Below are 26,017 nucleotides of genomic sequence, written 5' to 3'. Positions count from 1 at the left end.
CCTTGCCCTCTACTCTGCAGCAGCCCAAAGGATTTGTGGCTCTGTGCATTTGTACCTGTTATTCCTTTGCTCTGTCCTCCTTATCTTCCTATGTCACTTCTGGTGCTTCCTGGGAAGTTTGTGGCTCTGCAGAGCAGAGAAGAGAGCACCCTGCCCAAATCTCAGACACCTCCAGTTTATCCTCTGTACCCATTCACACCCCATGCTTTCTTCCTCTTACTAATGAATTCTCAGCCAAAGGCTCTCCCAGGCCTCACACAGTTGCTTCTGTTGATGGACCTTCAGACCATCTGACAAGAGATGGTTTTATCTAACAGACCTTAGTGTGCGGGAGTCATTTTGTGTCATGCTCAGGTTCCCTGCTTTTCATTCTTTGTTCTCAGAACTTGATAGCATTTCCTGGTGGTTTATACTGCTTCCATCTGCTCCCATCAGTGGAAATTTCATCAAGATTCACTGCTTCCTATTCACCCAGCCCTCTCCAGTTCAGTACCCAACCCTCCCTCACCATGATCCCTCATTCAGATCTTTGAGACTTCTGTTCTTGTCCTTAAAAAACTATTTCAGGTAAACTCCTGGCTGCATCATAGATGGAGGAAATTCAAGAGTCTTTTTGGTTCTGCCCCTGATGATGGCACCTTGGCCCCATCCAATGTGAACTTTTCTCCCTCTACATGATTTTTCTCCCAGAATTTCAAGCCCTTGAAGAGTTGCTGGGCTGGTGCTCCAGCTCAGACAACTACCACAGCACACTGTAGGTCTCTGCTCATTATCCAAACTGCCTATTGCCTGTGAAAGTCACTCCTCAATCTCCAACTTCAGAGGCATGCTGGAGAGAATGAAGAGCAATAGAAAGAGCATGAAGAAAATCCTTTCCAAATGCCAGCTCGTGGGGCTGGGCGGTGGCGCTAGAGATAAGGAGCCTTCCTTGCCTGCGCTAGCCTTGGACGGACCGCGGTTCCATCCCCCGGCATCCCATATGGTCCCCCAAGCCAGGAGTAACCCCTGAGCATCACCGGGTGTGGCCCAAAAACCAAACCAAAACAAAACAAAACAAATGCCAGCTCGTAAGCTGAAATGATAGTATAGCAGGTAAGGCACTTGCCTTGTATGCAGCCAACCTAGATTCAATCCTCAGAGTCCCATGCAGTCCCATACACACTACTAGGAATGATTCCCAAGTGCAGACCCAGTAAGTGACCTTTGAGTATCAGTAGGTGTGGCCCCAAAACAAAAACAAGCTACCCAAAATGTCAACTAGTCCCCTCTCACCTGAGGCTTTGGGCAACTTATGTGGCCTTCTTGGCCCCCAGTGTCTTCTGCTATCTACCAAGGAGAAAGAACACTCCCACCAAGAGATCAAATGCGATGAAGCCTATAAAGTGAAGCCAATAGTTCTGAGCTCTGCAGGGCTTTGGAGGCAATTGGCACCAATGTCTGATGTCCTAGAAACCCCTCAGGTGTTGAGTCTATTAAACCTCTATAACCCCATTTAAGTGAGCTGCTTAGATTCTCCAATGATTCATCCAAGGTCTGGAACAATACAGCTTCTGGCCAGAGTAATAATGCCTTTCAAGTCGCCCTGTCTGATAGATCAGACAGTTCATGAAAGTGGGGAAAGGGCACTCGCTTCTGCTTTTTTTTTTTTAATGTGCGTGTGGCAAGAACAGGTTTTTAAACAACACTTTTATTTGTTTGTGTATTTTGAGGAAGGGGTGTGCACACCCAGGAGTGCCAGGGATGGATTATTCTTGGAGGACTTGGGGGACCATCTGGGACATCAGGAATAGAACCAGTGTCAACCACATGCTAGGCCAGCTTCCTACCCTCTGTCCTATCTCTCCAGCCCCTAATCCTAGCACTAGTCAAGAACGCTCAGCCGTCCGCTGGGACAGCAGTGACACCTGCTGGCCAGCACCACGGTGGCTGTGGGTTGTGTTGGCCAAGCCTTTCCCGAGGCCACACTGTGTCCAGTCTGGATGAGCTTGCCCTAGACACTCACCCAGGAGGCTGAAACTAGACCCACAGGCAGAGACTGGGTGCAGGGTCCACCTGGGGGTCACAGACACCCTTCCCAAATTTACACATTTGGTCTGGGGAGCTCCCCAGATGCTAGAAGTCCACAGCATTTCTCCCATGTTAGAACTTCTGTAATTGGGCACAATTTCTCTGCATCTTTTCTTTCCCCTTCTGTTTTTATTCTGGCACTTTGTATCTGGCTTCTTCCCTCCCCACAAGAAATAAATGTTTGGGCAATTCATGAGCATGATGGAGAAATTGTGGGGCAACATCCAACATGTTGGATTAGGATGTGATAATCCTATCAACTCTCTCTCTCTCTCTCTCTCTCTCTCTCTCTCTCTCTCTCTCTCTCTCTCTCTCTCTCTCTCTCAGAAACTCACAGGCAATCACAGATTTCAAGGGCCATGATCAATTTGTACAGTTGGCTGTCCCACAGCACAGACACAGGAACTGGAGCTGAGCTAGATGGCTTGCCCAGATGTCATTCCACCTATCCAGCTAGAATACAACCTATGTGCCTCCTTCCTCTGCTCTGCATCAGGCTCTAGGAAGAAATCTCTACATGTTAGGGAAAGTCAAACATCAAGTAGAAAAGCTGAACACAACCTTAAAAGTGGTCATAACAAGATGGTGTCTGTCTATTATGCATCTCTACTCAACGAATACTAAGAGAATGCTTTGTTCACCTCAGTCCCTAAAACATACCCTGTAACTCCACCCTGGATTTAGGTGTACCTACCTGAGACCCGCCCATTCCTGGGAGGGGTCTTGGAAAAGATAGATAAGCCTTTGAGTCAGGGGATTAGGGGGTCTGCCCTGCTGGGCTCTCTGGCTTTTGGGTCTTTGCCTCTTTTGGTCTTTGACCAGCATGGAGGTCAAAGGGAGATGGCTGAAAGGAGTTAAGATACAGGGCTAAGAATAGCAATGCTTGAAAGGTTATAAGATAGGCCACACACATGTGGTGGATAGGGCATGAATAAAGTTGATGCTTCCTGATGCCTGTCTCTGGATGAGTCTGATTCCATCGTTCACCTAACCTGGGACCCGCCGGCTGAATGGGGATTGCGGAGCCATGTGGCCTGGGATGGCAGAGAAAGGCCTCCATCCACTTCCATCCAGCACCATTGTTAATTATTTGATTCTACAATACCCTGTCCTCCAGTTACTCATTCACCAGTATCTTCCTGCTTCTTGTCTCTGAGATCTTCATCTGTGTCTCAAATCACAACTCAAAGTTGTCCAAGACAGCACTCAAACAGGCATTCCTTCTGATTTCACTTTCAACCAAATCTTAAAACACAGGACAAAGAAAACCTCTATGAGGTGAAGGGAAGCAGGTCATCTGGTGGTGGGTGTGGTGCTGAAATGATGCATGCATGCAACTAGCATTGTGTTATAAAATCACAGTACCTCAATAAAAATGGGCAAAAAAAATCTAATTTTTAAAAAAACCCTAGAAGAGTGGCTGGATATAGAGAATAATGGATAGAGTGCTTGTCTGGTACAGGTCAACCAAGTTCAATGCCCTAAACCCTATATGAACCCCTGAGACCTCCAGGAGTGATCTCTGAGTGTTGAGCCTGAGGAATAAGCCCTGAGCACCGCCAGATGTGACCCAAAACAATCAAAAAACTCTAGAGGATTCACTTAGCAATATGCAAACACAGATTACTGAATTCAACTTGTAGTTTTTAAATATACTAAACTATAGACAGATGTTGATATATGATATTCACCTAAAATCTTTCATAAACTTATGTTATTTCAATTAAAAACTTTTAATATCTATTATATGTACATCTAAGTTTTTACACTTAAAGATCCACATATATGCAAATTACAAAATAATGTGCTTATCATCTGAGGAGAAGTAATTTAAGAAGAGGTACCAAAGAAGTATATTTATAGGATTTAAGGAAGTCATCAAGGTACAGTGAAGCACCCCAGAACCAACAGCCATCCCTGGACTGCAGGGCAAAGGAAGGAGGCAGTTATGGGGGAGCCCTCTAACGGGCACCCCCAGTCCCTCAGCAGAAGGCCCAGCCTGTCATTGAGCTAGTAATGAGGGTGGGTGCTTTTCAGTCAATACCCCATGGGAGGCTGCTGGTCTGTACTTGGACAGGAATTTGAGGATAATGTAAAGAGATCAGACAGCAGAATCCAAACCAAGAACCCACTGTATATTCAAACACTGAGTTCGGGCTGGAGAAATAGAAGAGCAGGTAAGATGTCTATGTTTCATGTGTCAAATCCAGGATCCATTCCCAGTAACTCATATGCTCCAGCAAGCCCACCAGAAGTGATCCCTGAGCATAGAGCCAGAAGAAAGCCCTGAGCACAGCCAAGTGTACCCAAAAACATGAAGTGTTTATTCCGTGAGACAGAGTGTTTGGAGGCAAGGGACAATGACACTTAATGCCTGTTACTCCTGAAAAACATATGCATCGTTGCCAACAATAATTATGGGTTCCATTTTGTGAACAGTAATACCTGGAATTCAGTGAACTCTGATGGAAAGAGCCAGAAGGGGGAAAAGGAGGACCTTCTCCTTCAAGAAGTTTCCCTGCCTGCCTGTCCCCTGCGAAGACTTTCCTTCCACTTTGTTGAAAGGAGACACAGGCAGCTGTGTGGAGCATGCAGACACATGCATTTCCCGGTTAACTAGAAGCCACTCAAGTGCTTCCATGTTCCTCCCCCACAGTCCAGCGCTGGGAGCAGACAGGGTGTCTAGAAAATCCACAATTATGACAAACCAACAGAACAGAAGGGTGACCTGTGCTGCGTGTCATTACCTACAGGGTTCTACGCTCTTGGGGGCTGAGATGGATGGAGTTTGCTCACCTCCCAGGGCTGCTGTGAATGGGAAACATTTTGAAAAGTCAAAGGCACTGGCAAAGCCAATGTGTCAGGAGTGACACACTTGGATCCATGCACCTTTGCCAAGGCTTTGCTTTTCATCCATCTTTTCCTTTTCTTAGTGTGTAAGAAGAGTGATCAGTTCGCTTCATTTCCTGCTCTCTCTCTCTCCTCTGCGCAGGACATGAGACATTTTATTCAGGGGTCGAAGATTTGCTTTCCATCTGAGGGAGTCAGACCTCGAGGGAATGGCCCCCGTTAGGAATTTAGACCGGCGGGGAAATATAATCCAGTGTTTTCCAGCCATCATTTAGCAGTGAGTTGTCATCAGTGTGGTCTCACCCCACCTTACCCCTCCCCAGCCCCAGGGACCAACTTGGTGACTCTCTTTATGGTTCTGAACCAGCAAATCTGTGAAAACTTAGGAGGCCTGGGCTGAACCGAAAGGTTTTTATTTTTTTTCAAAGAAACACTTTCCAGCCCAAGAAAGGTAATATCCTGGAGGGTCGCCCGCCTTCCTGCAATTAACTCCAATACCACCCAACTGCGCTTTTGTTGGCTACCATTTCCCATGGAAATACCTCAAATGCTTTTCCTCCTGGTGGTTCGGCAACTACAGACATGGAAACAGACAGGCCGCCCCAAAATGGGACCTTTGTCTCTTTCCTGTTCAAGCCGCAGAAGGGCAGCAGGGATGGGGGAGCCCTTCCTCCACTGCCTGCCTTCCCCATGGCCAGACGCTGGGCCCGAGAGGCCAAGAATAGGAGGAAGGGGTTCCCCTGACTGCACCCCACCAGAGAACTGCCGCTGTGACTTTGACCAAGAACTTGCATCTTCTCTCCAGACCTTCTCCCCAACTTCCACTCCCTGTTCTGTGGAGTGAAGGAATCACTTTCATTGCTACTAGTGCAGGTTAGTGGGGTGAAGAATTCTACCAGAAGGTGCTTGTCAGCCTTGAAGAACACAGTAGGTGTTTGCTGCTTTCCAGAGGTTGGACCATTCATTGCCCTCCCCTGCTGCCCACTATCTCCTTTTCTTTTTGGTTTTGGGCTTCACCCAGTGATACTCAGGGGTTACTCCTGGCTGTGTGCTCAGAAATCACTCCTGGCTTGGGGGACCCTATGGGGCACCGAGGGATCGAATCCTAGGTCAGTGCATGCAAGGCAAATGTCCTACCACTTGTGCCACCACTCCGGCCCCCCACTATCTCCTTTTATTTATTTATTTTGTTTGTTTGTTGCTAGACCACTTCTAGAGATACTTAGGGGTTACTCCTGGGTCTGGGCTCCAGAATTACTCCTGGTGGGGCTCAAAAGGACAATGCACCAAGAATTAAACCCAAGTTAACCATGTAGATGGCAGGCAAGCACAATATCTAATGTATTATTGCTCTGCCCCTCCAATACCTCCACTGTTTCCTTTTAAATGGAGATGTGGGAGCCAGACATGTGGAGGTTTCATGTATCCTCAGAATTTTACAACAGATGGGGTCCAGAAATGGACTCGGCAGAGAGGGTATATCTTCCTTGCATATACCTCCAGGATCTCAGTGCATGCCCTTGCCCCAATTGGAACTGGGTTGCTGGTACCAAGCTTCTCATCCAGGAAAGAAGCCCCCACCATTCAGTGCCTGACTCATCACAAGGACCTCCTGCCCCAAGTGGCAGTGCCCAGATTCCCTGGGGGCATTCTTGGGGATATTCTGCCCAGCTCTGTTCTATTCAAACATGCTGAGTTCGATGCTTAGACCCAGTGATGCTGAAGGAAACCAGGATCACACTTGGTGCCTGAAGGGCTGGAGAGTGCCATCTCAAACTCAGGGCCTATGCCTGTCAAGCAAGTGCCCCAACTTTCTGAACTGTCTGCTACCCGCCCCTGACCCCAAACCCTAAGTTTATTTCTGTAAATGGGAACTGTTTGGTGATTTTATTTGAGTTTAAGGTTTTGTTGTTGTTATTGTTGTTATTTGGGACACAGCTGGTGTTGCTCATGGGGCAATTGCTGGCTTTGCCAAGGATTCAAACCTGGATCAGTAGGATTCAAAGCAAACACCTTAACCCCTATACTATCTCTCCAGCCCCATAGAAATAATTGATTTGAAAAATATTCAAACTGAAAAGGAAGCAGAGGAAGGGATTGGAAGAGCTTTGAAGCTGTTGATGAAGAGGCTGGAGACAAAAAATGCTGAAACCATTTTACTTTACCCTTCCAACTTGGGTTTGTTTTGGCTCCATGAATCATCTCATTGGATCTTACTGTCACTGATCCTTTTTGGACCCAAGCAATGAATAAATTAGTGATTAAATCTCAACTTGGTAGTATCAAAAATTTGGTCGAAAAATGACTTTTCTCACTGTATTTTTTATACTGTGTGAATAACAAGGCTATCTGTTATTAATTCTTTGAAACCTAGACCTTGGCCTTTGTGAGTGAAAAGCAGTTAAAATCATAACAGGGTTTAGACAGATAATACAGCGAGTCAATCATGTACATTATATAAAAATGACCCTGGTTTGATCCCCAGCACCCTATCTGGCATCAGGAGCACTTCTAGGAGTGATTCTGGAGCACAGAGGCAGGAGGAGTAAGCCCTGGGCACAGCTAAGTATGACCCAAATTTGTTGTTTAAAAACCATTATAACAGAAGAGAACTGTGCTATCACAGAGCCAAATAATTGGACATTCCTCTCCTTGAGATGCAGTCAAAGTAGAAAAGGTTTCGAGCAAAATAGCTGAGGGAGGGGCCAGAGAGATAGCACAGTGGTAAGGCATCTGCCTTGCTTGCAGCCAACCCAGGACGGTCCATGGTTCGAATCCCAGCATCCCATATGGTTCCCCGAGCCTGCCAGGAGTGACTTCTGGGCACAGAGTCAGGAGTAAGCCCTGAGCGCTGCCAGGTGTGATCCCAAAAAAAACCCAAAACAAAAAAAAACAAAAAAAATAGCTGAATGAAGGCAAAAGAAGAGGCAATGAGGAAGGTCCAGGTCACCACAGCAATAATTATGACAAGGGGCTGGGGTGGAAAGACTAAGATTGTTTCACCTTTATGTCCATAGGACACAAAACTAGAGAAAGGAAATTGTGAAGATAAAATTTTCAAGTTAGAGTAACTACACTGCTAGTAGGGCACTTATCTCACACATAACGAACCCACGTTTAAATCCCAGCACCACCTATGGTCCCCTGAGCATCCCCAGGAGAGATTCCTGAGAGCAGAGCCAGGACTAAGCCCTGAGTATGCTAGATGTGTCTTAAAAATTTAAAAAAAAATTAAAAACAAAACTTTTTATTTGGGGGGGGCACACCTGGCAGTACTACTCAGGGGTTACTCCTGGTTATCTGCTCAGAAATAGCTCCTGGCAGGCACGGGGGACCATATGGGACACCGGTATTCGAACCAACCACCTTAGGTCCTGGATTGGCTGCTTGCAAGGCAAATGCCGCTGTGCTATCTCTCTGGCCCCCCAAAATAACTTTTTAATTGTCAAGTTGCAGATAGTAGAAAAGGCCTAGGAGTCTGGCAGGTGTAAGGCACCAAATTCAATCCCTAGTGACCACCTGGTAGATTCTGGGATAGAAAAGCATCACACCTTTAGTTTTCAAACCCCAAGTACTTCTGATAGCCCTTTCAAAAAATATCTAGCTTTCAATGTAGCAGAAGAGTGTGTGACCCTCAGGGTTCAGGGGACAAAGGGATTGATGCAGAATACTTGCCTAGACTCATTGAAATGTCATACACTGAAGTCTTTCTAAAATGTTTTTGGATGAGCCCAGTTTTACCGGGAAATATGTTTTACTCAATCAAAAAGCATATAAGAAATAATAAAACATTCCTAATCACTTCATCCTGAAGTAGGCGTTATTTTATGAACAAACTTGTGATATGAGTTACTATGATTATGTCTAAACTGTTTTAAGGGAAGTAACCCCAGGCCCCCCAAACACTGCTGGATATGGCCCCTATTAAAAAAAAAAAAACAAACAGCTGCAGGGGCTGGAAAGATAGTACAGCAGATAGGGTGCTCGCTTGGCACACAGCAGACCTGGGTTTGATCCCAACATCATTTCTGGCCTCCCAAGCCTACAGGAATGATCCCTGAGCATATAGCTAGGAATAAGCCCTGTGACCACTGGATACCAAAACAAAGAAAAAGGAATTAATTCTTTTTTGGGAATAATTCTTAATAATACACATTTAATGATAGAAAAGCTTTAAACCCAAAAAATACTCTGTAACTATAATCTGGGAAATATTCTAAAAGAATTGTGTAGTTTAATCTTTGTATTTTTTCATTGTGCTGAGAAACTGGATTTCAAGTGTAAGAATGAATGTTCGTCTCTTCTTAAAACAGCCATTTTTCTTTTTTTTTAGGTCAGCCATTTTTCAACTGCTCTTTCATAATGTACTTGACTATAAAGTAATGTGATTAAATTTCCCTTCATTGTAACAAGTATATTCCACCTGTTTTTGACAAATATATTACATGCTTGGAAAACAATTCTGAAACTGACTAGTTCCTGTTTTCTGACAAACATTTTCAACTGTTTTCTATAAATGTGTCACTTATGAAAACTACTATACATGATTTTAAGTGTTCCTTTCAAATATTTTTTAACAGTTGTGTATTTACACACCCACTTTAACTTTAAAATGACATCGTTTCTTGTAGGCATTTTCCAACTGTTTGCTAAAAATATGTGAATTGATTGAAAAGTCATAAATCACCAGAAATGCCAGTATTCTATGCTGACTCCATCTCAAACGTTAATATAACTATTTTGTCTCATCACCCTTCATTGTTAAATATGATATATGTTGCATTTTATTCACAAAAATAAAGAATTAAAATTAAAACTAAATTTAAAAAAAGAATTATTCTTGCATTTTATTACATATACATGCACGAGCTAGAATGATTTCGTAGGAATTAGGGATTATGCTCCCAACTTTGTTCAATTTCTGGCATTCAATATTCTCCCCCACAAGCATCTCCAGGGGTAACATTGGTGGCCTCCAACACAGTTGGAGTAACCCTGAGGAGATTTTTGACACCTCACAGTCAGAGCAGCATCGACTCCTTAAACCATCTCATTGAACTGTCTGATCCAGTTGGCCAAGTATGGCCAGAGTGCCACGGCCCCTTCACATTGATTTACTGGACAACCTGCCTCCCAAATTATATGCATATTGTTGGATGGTATATGCAGATGATATTTGGACTACGTCTTTCTTCTCTTTCCTCTTGGGCTCTCCCTCTCCCAGCTAAAATTCCTTTGCCCCAACCTTCTCTCAGAAATGGGCTTTTCTTTTGTCTGTCAGAGGAAGAAAATCACATTTTTGTTTGTTTGTTTGTTTGTTTTAATTTAAACATCATAATTACAAGGTTATTCATACTATAGTTTTTTTTTTATTTTACAGATAAAGTTGTTCATGATTGAGTTTTTGTCATACAATGTACAACAATCAGCACATTTCACTTCACCAATGTCAAGTTTCCCTCTAATCTTCCCTGATAAGAATCATGGAGATATTTTGTTGTTGTTGTTGTTATTTTGTTGTTTAAATTTTTATTGAGACCATTGTGAATTACAAGTCCTTCATAGTTAGATTTCAGGCATACTGTGACATCAAATTAGGGCCTTTCCCACCACCAGTTTTGACCTCCCTCCACCAGAGTTCCCAGCATGCATCCATTTCCCCACCCTTAGTCCCCTGTCCTACCAATGTAACATGTCCAAAGAGTCACCTTCAGTTTGTCCAAAAATTAAATCTCCCTTAATTTCTGTTATTACTAGCATCTCTTTTCACTTAATATATTTGACCCTTAGAGTGGATTCTATTTTAACAACTTGCTTCTCACATAATAAAAAAAAAAAATCCTTGCTTGGGTTAAAATATATACTCATCAAACAAAATATTAAAAATCATAATGTGTCCAATTTTACTACTTACCAAAAAATTAATTTAAAACTCAAGTGTTGTTTCTTTGTTTTGGTTTCTTAGGTCACACCTGGTGTGACCTGGTGGTGCTCAGGACTTACTTCTGGTTCTGTGCTCAGAGATCACATCAGGTAGGGCTCAGATGACTTTATGAGGTCCCAGGGATTGAATGCAGGTAAGTTGTATGCAAGGTAAGTGTGTTACCCATTATCTCTATAGTCCCATCATTAAAAGATTGTTTTTATCTTTGCAATCATTGTGCTCTTTTGTGCTTGTTTCAAATTAGTTGTTTAGGTGATGGACGTAAAGCTCAATTGGATGAGTACAACTGGGCATGCAGGAGGCCTAAGCACTGCAAGGTGTAACCCAAATAAACAAGTAAAACCTACTGTATAAATTCAAAAATATCCACCAGGCTTGGAGGAACATCCTGCTCAGCAAGACTGAATGATCTGGAACAATTCAGAATGTCTCCAGGTGACCATGAACATAGGAACCTACTAGGTGTGGACAGCCTGCTGAATACCCAGGTGTTTCCACGTTAACTTCCCTTTCAAATGTTCTACTTACCTATTAAAGGCAAACACTCAGAACAAGCTGATTAGAAGCTTCCGGTGGATTAAGAAAACTGTAGGAGCCCTAACTTTCCTCTTAAACCTCTTAAACCAAGGAAAAGGAGTACATTAACACTTGCTTGGCTCTAATGGCTGATAATAATTGATGGGGGTGATTGTTAAAAGCTGGCTTTTAATCAAGTTTTCTCTTTGTTTGTTTTGGGGGCTTTCCTCATTCTTTAGGCAAGGTTCCTGGCTGAACTGCCTTTACCTCCCCAACTGTTTTAGCTCTCAGAAGTGGCCCGGCTTAGATCATAGAGGACACCGGAAATAGTTTCTTTGCATCTCTGTGTTTGTTTAGATATTGGGAGCTGGGAATGAGATCAGAACATGGTCCTGGACATAAGAGAGGAGAGAAGTATGGAGCATCACAGAGAGTGATCAGTTTAAGACCCCGAGCACCAACCTGTCAGCAAACAACCCCGAATATCCTCATTACCTGGGTCTTGTCCCAGAGAACATCTGCTCTGACCCTTCAGCTCACATGGAAGAAGAGTCATTATAAGTGAAATTATAGCCCTGGCCACCCCCAAATATGTTGAAATTCTAACTCCCAAGCTTTGGAATCCCTTATTTGGAAACAGGGATTTTGCAGCCGAGCAATCTAAAGTGAGATGTTAGGATGGCCCCTAATTTGATTGTGTCCCTTTCTGTTTTGTTTGAGGCCACTTCTGTTCATGCTCAGAGCTTACTCCTGGCTCCATACTCTGGGATCACTCCTGGCATGGTTTAGGCGGGACTATATGAGGTACCAGGGATCAAACTCTAGTTGGCACCTTACGAGGCAAGTTCCACTATATTATCCCTCTGGCCCTATGACTGAGTCCTTTAAAAGGGAGAGGGAGGAGTCAGAGAGATAGTAAGTAGGTACGTCACTTGCCTTCCACACGTCTAACCTATGGTCTCCTTGAACCCTGCCAGGAGTAATCCCTGAGCACAGAGCTAGGAATAAGCCTTAACACCACTGCACATGACCCCAAAACAGTAATAATAAACATGAATAGCCAACTAAGGGGGGGGACAAAATCTTTATTGTCTATAATCTGCAATGTGTACTTGTTACTGTGTGTGTATATTATATGTCTCATCTCTTATCTGTCTGTCTTAGTCTCTCCTCTCTTTCCTCCCCTTATATTTTTCTAAATAAAAAGATATTACTACACACACACACACACTCACACACACACACACACACACACACACACACACGAAGAAGCCAGAATAATAGCTCCAATGCCACGTACTATGTATGGGACAGGCCCTAAGTTTATTCCTGGCTCCAGAGTACCGCCTGGTGGTGCGTAGCAGTGGCTACTGAGCACTGCTAGGGAGTTCTCTATAAAAGATAAAAATAAAATAAAATGGAGGCAATTTAGACATAGGATGAAGGGCAGAAACAGAGATGAGGGGGATAATTCTACAAGCCAAAGGCAGCCAACAAATGCCAGCAATGCACCCAGAAAGAGGTTGGGGAAGAGGTAGAATGACCGAATCATATTGATACCTTCTGGCCACCAGAAGTTAGAGCCACTGTGTTTCAGCACTTGAATCGCCCAGTTTGGGGCATCTGGTATGACCATCTTAGCAAATGCATCCACTCCGACCTGGGGTCTCTCCTGTGGCTGAGCAGCACCTCGCATGCATGAGGCCTCAAGCTGGAGCCACTAGGCTCCTTCATATATGTGGGTACCAATCTGGGCACCCCAGCAAAAACTCTTACACACTTGATGAGGGAGCAATGCCCAGACACCACACCCCTGGGTGTGGCCAATACATAAATTTAAAAAAAATTAAAAAAAACAAACTCATCATTTCCCACATCCCCAGCTCCTCCCCCAACCAGTGCATTCATATTAGCTGCTTCTTTTTCACCGAGAATGGCAACTCATAATCAGACATAAGTCAGTAGTCGAATGCTACAGCCATTTGTTTTTGGAGCCTCCCTTCTTTTCTTTTTGTGTTTTTCTTCATTGTTTCCTTCCTTCCTTCTTCCTTCCTTTCTTTTCTTTTCTTTTTATTACCTTATGGGCTTGAAAAGTGAATGTTAAAAGTGTTGGAATGTGGGATCCCTCTGACAGAATAGTAAGTAGGGTGTTTGCCTTGCACACAGCCAACCTGTGTTCTATCTCTGGCACCTCATATGGTAACCCCTGTCCGCTTCATGGGTGGAGACACCCTGTATCTCTTAGGCCAAGAAAATATCCTTTCTAATTTCCCCATTTACTGGGCCTATGCACACACAAAAAAAAAAGGGGGAAAAAGAACCTAGCCAATCTGCCCCCCCATTTTTCTTTCTTTTAATTTTATTTATATCTTCAAGATAGGGGTTCCCACCTTTTTTATTAAACCTTGGAACTTGAAACATTCTGTTCTGTCTCATATTTCTATATCTTTCTACAAATTGAGAAAGAAAAAAAATGTGGAGGGGACCCAGGGGCCAAATGGTCTCAAGAACATTGAGTTAAAAACAAAAAGGTCAGGTCAAATTTCCAAGCCAAAGTTAACGACAATGAGTCAAGAGACCCAAACTATCACAAGCTAAACACAAAATGGACCTGTTACACTAGCAGTCCAGGGGACTAAGGGTGGAGGTATGGAATGCCTATGAACTATGGTAGAGAGGTAAACACTGGTGGTGGGAATGGCCCTAATTCACTATCACTATAGGCCTGAAATACAACTATGAAAAACTTGTTATTCACAATGATCTCAAAAAAAACATGAGAGAGAGGGAGAGGGAGATGGAGAGAGAGAGGGAGAGGGAGATGGAGAGAGAGAGGTAGAGAGAGAGAGAGGAGAGAGAGAGGAGAGAGAGAGGAGAGAGAAAGGAGAGAGAGAGAGAGAGAGAGAGATTATTATCCTGGAAAAATACAAAAGCTTTATAGGAGAAATTGTATGGAAGTTTGGGCTGGTAAATGGGGATTCCTTTCCTGAGAAATGTAGGGAATATATTGGTAAAGCAGTGTATTAATCAGGATTATGTTCAGCTGTTCAAGAAAACCCCAAAGTATCCATGGTTTTCATCTGGTTTCCATTTCTGAGTATACTGAATGACAATCGTGCCCACCAATGATTGGAAGCCGGTGATGAGCCAGGCAGCCTGCCATCAAGGAGGTCCCACTTAACAGAGGAAGAAAGGCACAGTGGCTTCAAGAAGGTGGCCTGCCCCTGGTCCCCAACTCCCATCTCTCACTCCTCCCACATCAGTCCCAAGGGAAGAGAAACAGGGCTCGACATGACAGAAGCATGTTTTTCCAGACTGGCTTTCAGGACAAATGTGCTCCTGGCTGAAAACTAAAGCTGAAATGTGTTTCCCCACTCCTTACCTCACACTGTTCTTCCTGTTAATTTTTTTTTAAGCCCACAAAGAAACATTTTGGTTGTGGTTGAGGTTCACAAAGTAGAAATAAGCAACGTATCCACTCAGAAAGTAAAACCAGACACCTGAATGGAGACACAATGGTGGGCCACAACCTCCAATCAGCCTCCCAGCCACCTTCCCCTCTTAAAGCCACATTGGTTCTGAATCCGCTGTGAGTCTCTAGTATTGATGAGGAAGAGACCCTTGACATTTCAAACAGGCTTACTTAAAAGAGGCCAACACCAGAAGGCAGGAGATGCTAAGGGGCAGCTGAGTCTGGTGACTTGACATAACCAGGGAAGGCGTTCAGGATGTCCCTGAAGTGATCCTAATCTTCCTTTGTAACCTTAGTACTCTGGGAACATCCTCCAAATGTTCTTATGTTTTTGTGATGGTCCAAGACCTGCTCTGCAAAATTACATGCTTAGGAATGGCCGGAGAGATAGCATGGAGGTAAGGCATTTGCCTTTCATGCAGGTCATCGGTTCGAATCCCGACATCCCATATGGTCCCCCCTGCCTGCCAGGAGCAATTTCTGAGCATGAAGCCAGGAGTAACCCCTGAGCACTGCCAGGTGTGACCTAAAAACCAAAAAAAAAAAAAAGAAGAAGAAGAAGAGAAGGAAGGAAGGAAGGAAGGAAGGAAGGAAGGAAGGAAGGAAGGAAGGAAGGAAGGAAGGAAGGAAGGAAGGAAGGAAGGAAGGAAGGAAGGAAGGAAGGAAGGAAGGAAGGAAGGAAGGAAGGAAGGAAGGAAGGAAGGAAGGAAGGAAGGAAGAAAAGGAAGGAAGGAAGGAAGGAAGGAAGAAAAAGAGAAAGAAAGAAAGAAAGAAAGAAAGAAAGAAAGAAAGAAAGAAAGAAAGAAAGAAAGAAAGAAAGAAAGAAAGAAAGAAAGAAAGAAAGAAAGAAAGAAAGAAAGAAAGAAAGAAAGAAAGAAAGAAAGAAAGAAAGAAAGAAAGAAAGAAAGAAAGAAAGAGAAAGAAAGAAAAGAAGGACAAGGAATATCTGCTTCTGCATTCTCCTGCGAATGATCATTGTCTATCAGCTAGTTTCTAAAAGGGGATCTCGCCTTTGTTTGGGGCTCATTCTTTGGATCACAAAATCTGCTGGGTCTGCCAGTGTAATGAAAACTGAGTTCTCCCATTTCTCAGAGTTTGCAACTTGGCTTTTCACTGGCTCTTGGTGAGAATTTCTCCAAGTTCTTTTCTCTGTCACGAGGTCCCGTCTTTGGGACTTGACAGCCACATGGCCACTCAGACCTGACTCGTGATCCTTGCAGCCCAGGAGCTGCAGGTCTCACAGAGAAACCAAACGCAGAGGTCCTGAGTATTCATTCGGCCATGACTTGTAAAGACAGAGGCAAAAGACAGGGCCACGATTCTGACCCGGGGCACAGAACCAGTTCTCATTCTAACAAGTTCCTCCCCAGAATTTTCTCCTCTCCAGTAAAAAAAAAAAATGCAATTGGTTATTTCTAGACTTAAGCTTCATTTGCTGGGGTGAGTGCAAATACAGAATGGTCAGAGGATGTGGATGTGGTGTTTGTGAACTGGGGGTACCCAGAGACAAAAGGGGGGATCGGAGAGAATGAGGGAGGAGTGCTGATATAGTTTTGCTTTGTTTGGAGCCCACATCCAGCAGTAATCATCAGGGATGCACTACTGGCAGTGCTCAGGAGGATCATGATATGTGGTGCTAAGGATAGAACTAAGATGAGTGGAATGCAAGTAAGTAACTCACTCCTATACTATCTTTCCTGCCCCGTGAGTGGTCCTCTTGGGGGGGCAGAATTGTAGAACACTTCCGGTTTAGTTGAGGGTCAGAGAGAGCAAGAACTTGAGGGCTGTAATGATAGTACAGTGGGTAGGGTGCTTACCTGGCAAGGGGCACCTTACGATACCCAAACACTGCTAACATCTCAAAAAATAGTCAGGAGAGCACCAAAAGCCAAAATAATAATGATAATGGAAGTTAACTGAGGAGCTAAAACTGCATCAGGAAGAAACTACAAATGAGGACTGGAGCACGTGGAGTTCTGGGGATCGAACCCAGGTGGGACACAGGCAAGACAAGCACCTTTCCTGCTGCACAATCTCTCCAGCCCTCATTTACCTATTTGACATGCCAGCCAGGCTCCTTCCGCCTCAGGGCTGCTCCTGGCTTCCCAAAGACTCAGGTGCACGATCTTTAGCACCCTGGTCATGCACTTGAAGCCATAATGGGAAATGAAAGTGATGCTTATTCTAACTTTCTCAAATGTCCTAGGTCTGAATAAATACCATGATCCATCCCAGCCCACTCAAGTGTTTTGAGGCAAAGTGTTTTCAGAGGAATCAGTCTGCAGTATTTATTTATTGAGGAACCTTACATGTGGAAGATGCTGGGTTCAATCCTGGACACCAACACCATAAATAAACATACAGTCCAAGGAGGGCTCTAACCTACCACACCTCAGACCTTGTAGCCATCCTAGACTAACTTAAATGGCTGGCCCTTCTAAACCTTCCCTGCATTTCTCTCTCCACAGGGCAATGTTGCTTAGAAGTTTGTCCCTGTGTTCTCAGTCTCTGTAAGATGTGATCACAATTAATTTTAAAATGCATGCCTTTTAAGGGAATTACATTCCGGCAAATCCACCAGAATTAAAAAACATCTTAAGTAACAGGATATTAAGGATGGTGTAGTGGAAGAGCACTAGCATGCATGAGACCAAAAGTTCCGTTTCTGGAACTGTCCCCAAGAGGCACAAGTGTGGCACACTTCCAGTGCATGGCAATCACATGTTGACTACCAAGACATCACAATAAAGGGAAGAGAGGATAAAATGCAAAATAAAATGTAAAATTAACTTAGCATCCCTAGAGATGATCCAAAGCACTGAGCATAGACTTTGCATGCAGAACCCCAGGTTTGATCTCCAGTTCCATATGGTCCCTCAGCATCACCAGAAGGAACCCGAGCACTGAGCCAGGAGAAACTCCTAAGCACTGCTGGGTGTGGCCCAAACACCAAACCAAAAAAAAAAAAAAAAATATATATATATATATATATATATATGACATGCAGTCAAAATGTGCTTAACACAGAACCAGAGCTAAAGAAATGATAGGTAGAGCACTTGCCTTATATGTGGCCAAATCGATTCAACCCCTGGCAACCCATAGGGTACTAAGCCCTTCCAGGTGTGATCCCTCAAAACAGAGCCAGGAGTAATCCCTGAGCACCACTGTGAGGCCACCCCAAAAAGCAACAAAAAAAAAAAAACACTTAGCTTAGGCTGCCCCAGTGTACTCAGAGCACTTCCATGAGCTGGCTCTGAGGCAGATCCTAAAACAAAACTGGTGTAGAGTGAGCCCACTGTCAGCTCTTGCAGGAGATCCAGTAACTCCTCTATAGAAAGTGAGAACTAGTGGCCAGAGCTATAATACAGTGGATAAGGCATTTACCTTGAGTACAGCTGATCTGGATTTGATCCCAGACATCCCCTATTATCCCCCGAACATCATCAAGGGTAATTCCTAAGTGCAGAACCAGAAGTAAGCCCTGAGCATCACTAAGTGTACTCCTCACTCCGTCCCCTCCAAAAAAGAGAGAACTAGAATGACTGGGCAGCTTCTCCCTATTAACATGGCAGCACAGTGTTCTGCAGTTCTGAAGAACCAACTGTCGGATGCCAAGATGCTCAACCCAGGGCTGTCCATTTCCCTCCCTGATGGGGTTCAGAACAAGTGAGGGGCAAAAGCTCCCCTGGACTGTGCCAGGACAGAGTGTGGCTCATATTCTGCCTTGCCAACCCATGGGGGGAAAAATCTAAATCCCAAATTCTACTAAATGTGCATCATCACTTTTGCACTACAGGAGCATCAAAAACTTCTGAGCTGAACTATCTTAAATTAAAAATTGTCTGTAGATTGAAAACTTGTCTGTATATTAAAATGTTAGGAGTGGAATAATAGTACAGCAAGTAAGAGCATTAGCTTGCACACGCCTGACCCAGGCTTGATTCCTGGCACCCTATAAAGTTCCCTGAGCCCACAAGGAGTGATTTCTGAGTGTCTAATCAGGAGTAAGCCCTGAGCACCAAGTATGGCAGAAAATTAAAAACAAACAAACAAAAAGCAAAGATAATGCTTCTCCCCATGACAGGAAACACTGCAAGGAGAAGATGTTGTAATCTTTAGTCACTTTTGTCTTATTAAAGCCCATACCATTCAGAGGGCCTGAGGACATTCGCTGAGATGCAGGCCTGAGACTTCTATTGTCAGGTCCAGAAGTGAGCTGGGACCACTAAGGCCACCTTGGTAGCGCTGAGGGGTCATGGAGTGCTTTGGATGGAACTCAGGGCCTCCCCCATGCTGGGCATGTGTGCTACATCATTTACAGGTGTAATAAATTTCTTGTTCAACATAAATTTATTTAAAAGCTAGTTTATTCTCATTTGTTTTAGCACTGGACAATACTCTGTTCGGAAATTACTCCTGGCAGTGCTCAGGGAACCATATAGGATGCCTACAGTCGAACCCGAGCCAACTGCCAATCACATGTAAGGCAAATACCCTACCCACTGTGCTATCACTCCAGTACCAATCTTCGTGTTTCAAAATATCCTATACAGGATTGGCATCACATAGCCCTCTGAGCAACACCAAGTGGAACCCCAGTGGTCCCCAGCAACACATTCTCAGGCCCTGCATTGCCAAGAATGGTCCCTGCTATTCCTAGACATAGCTGTACACACCCCACACTCCCCAAAATGTGCCTTGCTGTGTTCATCTCTTTTCTTCAAGAATCTGATGGTACCAGAAATTCAGGGAGACAAGAGTGTACTACTTGCTGCCATGGTTATTTCCAGTTAACAAAATAAAACTGCATAAAACTTTTTGCCATTAAATTCAATGGACAACACACTCTTTGTCAACATGTGATTCCAGGACATTTCCCGGACAGATGCCATCTTCGTAGAACAGGGCCCCTGGCACAACTGCGCAGGGTGCCAGACATATGGGGCAGGAATATTTCAGCCTGGGGTTCAGTGTTCAACCTCCAGGTTATCTTCATGCAATAGAAACCTACAGTTGGGGGCCGGGCGGTGGCGCTGGAGGTAAGGTGCCTGCCTTACCTGCACTAGCCTAGGAGACGGACCGCGGTTCGATCCCCCGGCGTCCCATATGGTCCCCCAAGCCAGGAGCGACTTCTGAGCGCATAGCCAGGAGTAACCCCTGAGCGTCACCGGGTGTGGCCCAAAAACCAAAAAAAAAAAAAAAGAAACCTACAGTTGTATATTATAGGTTCAGTATCTCTGAGCTGAAAGGCGCCACTTTCCATCCAGGTCCCATATGGCATTTGCAGACTTTAGGGACCCTAAAGCCTGGTAGTTCAGTCTCAAATCAGAAATAAATGAGTATGAAGCAGGAGAGATAGTACCGAGGTTAAGGTGTTTGCCTTGCAAAGGATCAACCTAGATTTGATCCCCAGCACAACATGCGGTTCACCTAGTCCCACCAAGAATGATCCCTGAACTCGTGTTAGTAGTAAGCTGAGCACTGCCTGATGTGTCCCCCAAGAGTTCAAAATAAAAAGAAATGGGGGTTAAATTGGCCTGCAGGTAAGGTGCTTGCCTTGCATAGAGGTGACCTGGGTTTGATCCCCATCATTTCATATGGCCCTCCATGCACCCAGGTATAATTCCTGAGTGCAGAGCCAGGAGTAAGCCCTGAGAATTGTTGGGTGTGGCCCAAAAACTGAAGGAAAAAAAAGTAAGAGTACTTCTTAGCAGTCACCATGCATTACAATCCTGTATCTTTCTACAACTGCCATGCCTATGAGAATGTTCACCATGATGGTTCCTGATCCATGGAGACACGGACAGAGTAAATGAGGAGACAGTCTACTTAAATATAATTATGATACCCATTTTACAAACAGCTGCCGCATGGAAGGCACAGCTTTCAAAGAGCCAACACTTTTCAGAGCCCCTTTTGTATTTTAGTCAAAACTACCCAAACTGGGGATTATGAACACAGCTCTGTTCTCCCACCTTACCCTCACTTCTCCTGACCTTCCATTCCTTCTTCCCCCAACTTCTCCTGAGTCGTCTAGGACCAAATATTATTTCTAATAACAGAGCTACCTCACCCCAGTTATAATTACCAATGGCTCTGGGGAGCAAGTCTTAGAGTGAAATAAATGGCCTAGCCAAAGGTTTCAGAAATGACTTTTTCAACTCTTTGGAGTGGACTTTGTGGGGAAATGAAGTAAGTATCGGGTTGGTTTGAGTAAGTTATCGCATATGCCCCCTGAGCCGGAGGGCCTGTTTGCAGAAGGCTTTTTCCACGATTCCAAATAACAGACAAATTGTTGATATAATGAGTGATCGAAGGAAGGGCTGGTTGGCAGCATTGGAGCAGGAAGGCCGCTGCGGGGAGAATATTAATCAAGCCTGCCCAAGAGCTGGGGGGAACCAGCAGGAAAACAAGCATCTCCTTCATGGATGGGGTCAGACTCCAGTTGGCTTTCCCCCTCAGATGCACATGCACCACGTGGTAAAAGGAGTCAACATGCAGCTCCTGCCCCAGGGGATCTTGATGCAGAGAGACCTGGGAGACGGTCCACTGCTAACATCCACACCTGGCTGCCCCAGTCCGGCCCCAGGCCTAGCCAGCCTGAAGCAGGAGAGTTTCTCTGGAAACGAACCACTTGGGAACTGTCTTCCAAGACCACATCCAGGCTTTGTGGACTTACCTGCTGCAGCCACACCTGCAGGATGTGCAAAGATGCAGCTGGGCTTTCAGACCCCAAACCTTGAGAAACCCTGGGTGAATACCTGGGCACCACTACATTCTGGTCCATTAGGTGTTCTGAGGCTCTAGGTCTGATGGGGAGGGTGAAGTAGTAGGAGGTCACTGAAAGCAGACGTCTAAACCCAGCCCTCTGGTCTGCTTTTATCACTAACAGAATTCCCATCTACTGATTTCCACTCTTCTCACTTGTTTCACAGCTTTCAGTGGGTATGATCTGAGTCTTGATTCTAGGAACAGAAGAGACAGCACTGGGATGTAGGCACTCACTTTGTACATAGCTGACCTGGGTTTGATCCCTAGTACCCCAAATGGTCACCAGAACTCTACCAGGAGTGATCCCAGATCACAGAAATGGGAGTAAGCCCTGAGCTTACCTTTTATACAACTGCTGGTTGTGGTCCAAAACCAGAAGGAAAAAAAGCCCACTTTATCCCCATCCATAAAGGGAAGAGAATAGAATATCTACACTTCTCCATCCTGTGAAGATGAAAGTAGAAGTGCAGAGGTTTAGCCAAGTGCCCCATAGGCCCAGGACGAGCTCGCTCAATGCAAGAGGTGATGATCACAGGCACATTTGATTTGGGAGGGAGGCCATATCTGGCAGTGCTCAGGGTTTACTCCTGGCTCTTGCGCTAAGGGGTGATAAGAAGTACCAGGAATCAAATACAGTCTAGATGCATATCTGTTCCATAAATAGTGTACAGCAGTCTCCAAACCCAGTCCTGGCTTGAGATTTCTATGGAAAATATTTTTTTCACATTTTAAAACATAAATTATTTAACCGAATCATCATGAGATAGTTATAATGTTGTTCATGGTTTTCTTTCTTTTTTTTTTTTTTTTTTTGGTTTTTGGTTTTTGGGTCACACCCGGCAGTGCTCAGGGGTTACTCCTGGCTCTAGGCTCAGAAATCGCCCCTGGCAGGCACAGGGGACCATAGGGGATGCCGGGATTCGAACCACTGTCCTTCTGCATGAAAGGCAAACACTATCTCTCCAGCCCCTGCTCATGATTTTTAATCACACAATGTAAAATACATTTCACCAGTGCACATTTCCCACTACAATGTCCCCTGCCTCTTCCCTGACTACTTCTATGGCAGACATTTTTCTTCTCTCTCTCCATGCAAGAAAAATCCTGTCTTGCCTTAATAAATATCCCCCACCCCTATCTGTCTCATCTTTCTTTGTCTATGTCTCCAACCTTTAGAGATATCATCACTGTCCCTGTCAGAAGACATGGGTTATTGTTTTTTTCTCCACTACAGATGTAACAACACTTTAGGGTTAGCTATACAAAGCTTCCTTAAAATTCCACCTTGATCTCTTTCAACATGACCTCCAGCTCAATTTCCCACAGGTGCTCAAAAACAATTCCAACATGCACATGCACATGCACTTAAAGACTTTTCTCTTTCCTAAAGCAAGCAACATTTTTGAACATGACTTCTGGAGGGACACATTTAGTGTGCCTATTAGGGCTGGAACAATAGTATAGTGGGTAGAGCATTTGCCTTGCATGCAGCCCACCCAAGCTCAACCCCAACATCCCATATGGCCGGCTGGAGCATCACCACGAGTGATTGCCTCTGAGCATCACCAGATGTTCCCCTACCACCACCAAAAAACACATGCTAGCCGATACTTATGAAACTATGTGGTTAGTGATGGACCTTGAGAGCTATATACTGCTACTAGAGATACAGCATCTTTCCTTCCACCCAATGCAGAGGCACCAACAGCTCAGCCAGATGAGGAAGACAGTTTCAGATCATAGAAACCTGTCTCTCAGAGCACTGATATTGTTTTAAGTTTTTCCTTCTACATGTTTGCTGTCATTGTCATTGCTTTTATTCCTCTGTTATCTATTAAGGATTTTCAAATGTACTATTATTTTTATGGAATTACCTTAGTTCAAAATAAAAAGGGTTTCCTACAAATAAAGTGTAGTTGAAACAATGATGAGCCTTGAGAATAAATACCGTATTTTCCGGCGTATAAGACGATTTTTGAAACAAAAAAAAGTCAACCGAAAATCGGGGCTCGTCTTATATGCCAAGCATATCCTGCTAAACAAAAATTGTCTGAATATTGCCACAAAACGAATTTTCCAACTTGATCTTGCACCAATCACTGCAAGGCTGCTCGGACCGCCTCTGTAACTCAGCCAATCCAAGCAGGCTTTTAATGCATGCAAATTAGACAATGTTCTGGACCCAAATCTACACTGTAAAAAGCCTGCTCAGATGAGCCAGAGTCAGAGAGGAAGTCTATTACAGTAGAACCTTTAAACCTTTGATTGTTGTGATTGGCTCACTGTGGTACGTACATACAGTTGCAGCACAGGAACGTTCTGTCTGATACAGCGAATATAGGCATAAACCTATGTTTTAACTGCAAAATTAGGAGGTCGTCTTATACACCTGGTCGTCTTATACGCCAGCAAATACGGTAAATGTGTCTTAGTTCCCTGACTTGAAGGTGGAAAGTTAGTCTTTCTTTGAAAAACAATTTCTCCCTTTACCCACTAGATGGCACTTAAGCAGTGGTGCGCAGCGCCAGCTGGCTGGAGTTCCGGACAGCACCCAAGCATGAATCCCTGAAGGAGACTATGGTGATAGAACAGTGGTGCCTTCACTTCCTTAACTGGCTAAGAGGACATGTTGTGACAAAGCCAACTTTTCAGCTAAGAGGACATGTCGTGACAAAGCCAAGTTTTAATGAAGAAAAGAACAAAATACTTGATTACCATCAAAGCAACAGTTGAAAAAACTTTTAATTAAAAACTTGAAAACAAGTATCATTCTTCCCTGACATTGCAAGAAAGAATCTTTCTGGGTCCAGAAAGATAGTCAAAAGGTTAAAATGCTTGGTCAGGAAATGAATCCCCATGTACCACCAAAGGTTACTCCTGAGTACAGACCAGGAAGAGACCCTGGGCAATGCAAGGTATGGTCCAAATCCTGTTCTACCCCTACCCTCCTCACCAAATGCATCTTCTACAGATTAACCGACCATGAATCCTATAGGTTTTTATCTGTTTCCATCAGATACCTCACTACTAGATTCTGGCCTTCCCTCTGAACTCAGTTCTCCACAGTGCAATCCAGCAAACATTCAGCTGTCCATTCACTGGGGCTCCCCTGAACACACCAGGCAGAGAAGAGGAGCTCACACGTGCCAAACCTCAGCTCCCTGACAGCCAAACACCAAATTAAAACACAGAAGCTGTCCTCCACCTCCTAACACTTTCTGGGAAATTCTGAATATTAAGAGTACCTTTTAAGACACTTCTGTAGGGCTGGAGAGAGACCATGGAGGTAGGGCATTTGCCTTGCATGCAGGACAGTGGTTCGAACCCGGGCATCCCATATGTTGACCCTATCAGAAGCAATTTCTGAGCATAGAGCCAGGAGTAACCCCTGAGCGCTGCCGGGTGTGACCCAAACCAAACAATAACAAAAAGACACTTCCGTAAATGTGTCTTAAATGTGTCAGAGTTTTTTTTGACAAATGAATCTTAAATTCTGAGGGACTAGGGGTGAAGCATGAAGCCATACTCCCCAGTGCTCAGGGCTTATGCCTGGCTCTGTGCTCAGAATTACTCCTAGGGGTCGGCTTATGCCTGGCTCTGTGCTCAGAATTACTCCTAGGGGTCATTAGGTGACCGTATGAGATGCCAATGGTCGGTCACATGCAAGGCAAGTCCTACTGGCTATGCTATCATTCTGGCAACTATGGGATGAGCTTGACCTTTCATTATTTTTTATTTTAACCAAAACCAAAAATTGGGCAATATTAGGGGGGGAGGGAAGCAGGTATGCTTAAACTGATCTGCATAAATTAACTATCTGCTAGACTAAAGCCCAATATAGTTCAAAGAAGATAAGAAACAGCCAGGTATGTTATTTCATAACCTGTACCATCCTTTAGAGAAGCCAGAGCTGCATAAATAAATAAATAAATAAATAAATAAATAAATAAATAAATAAAGGAGTGCCAGAGAGATAGCAATGGAAGTAAGGCATTTGTCTTTCATGCAGAAGGACGGTGGTTCGAATCCTGGCATCCCATATGGTTCCCTGTGCCTGCCAGGGGCGATTTCTGAGCCTAGAGCCAGGAGTAACCCCTGAACACTGCTGGAAGGGAGGAAGGGAGAGAAGGAAGGAAGGAAGGAAGGGAGGGAGAGAGGGAGGGAGGGAGGGAAGATAGAACTGGGAAAACAATCAAGGAAAATAGTAATCAATAGAAAGATCCAGAAAGACCAATGAAATGAACAAAGACCTTACAACTACTATTACAGGAACCAGAGATTGCACAGGTAATAAGACATCTGCCTCACATTTGACTGACAATCACTAGAATCCCCGGGCAACACATGTTATCTCCTGATCACATTCCTGAGCATAGAGCTCCTGAGCACTGCCA

The sequence above is a fragment of the Suncus etruscus genome, chromosome 18 (assembly GCF_024139225.1).
Source record: "Suncus etruscus isolate mSunEtr1 chromosome 18, mSunEtr1.pri.cur, whole genome shotgun sequence".
Classification (NCBI taxonomy): Eukaryota; Metazoa; Chordata; class Mammalia; order Eulipotyphla; family Soricidae; genus Suncus; species Suncus etruscus.
This window is presented reverse-complemented; position numbering follows the sequence as displayed.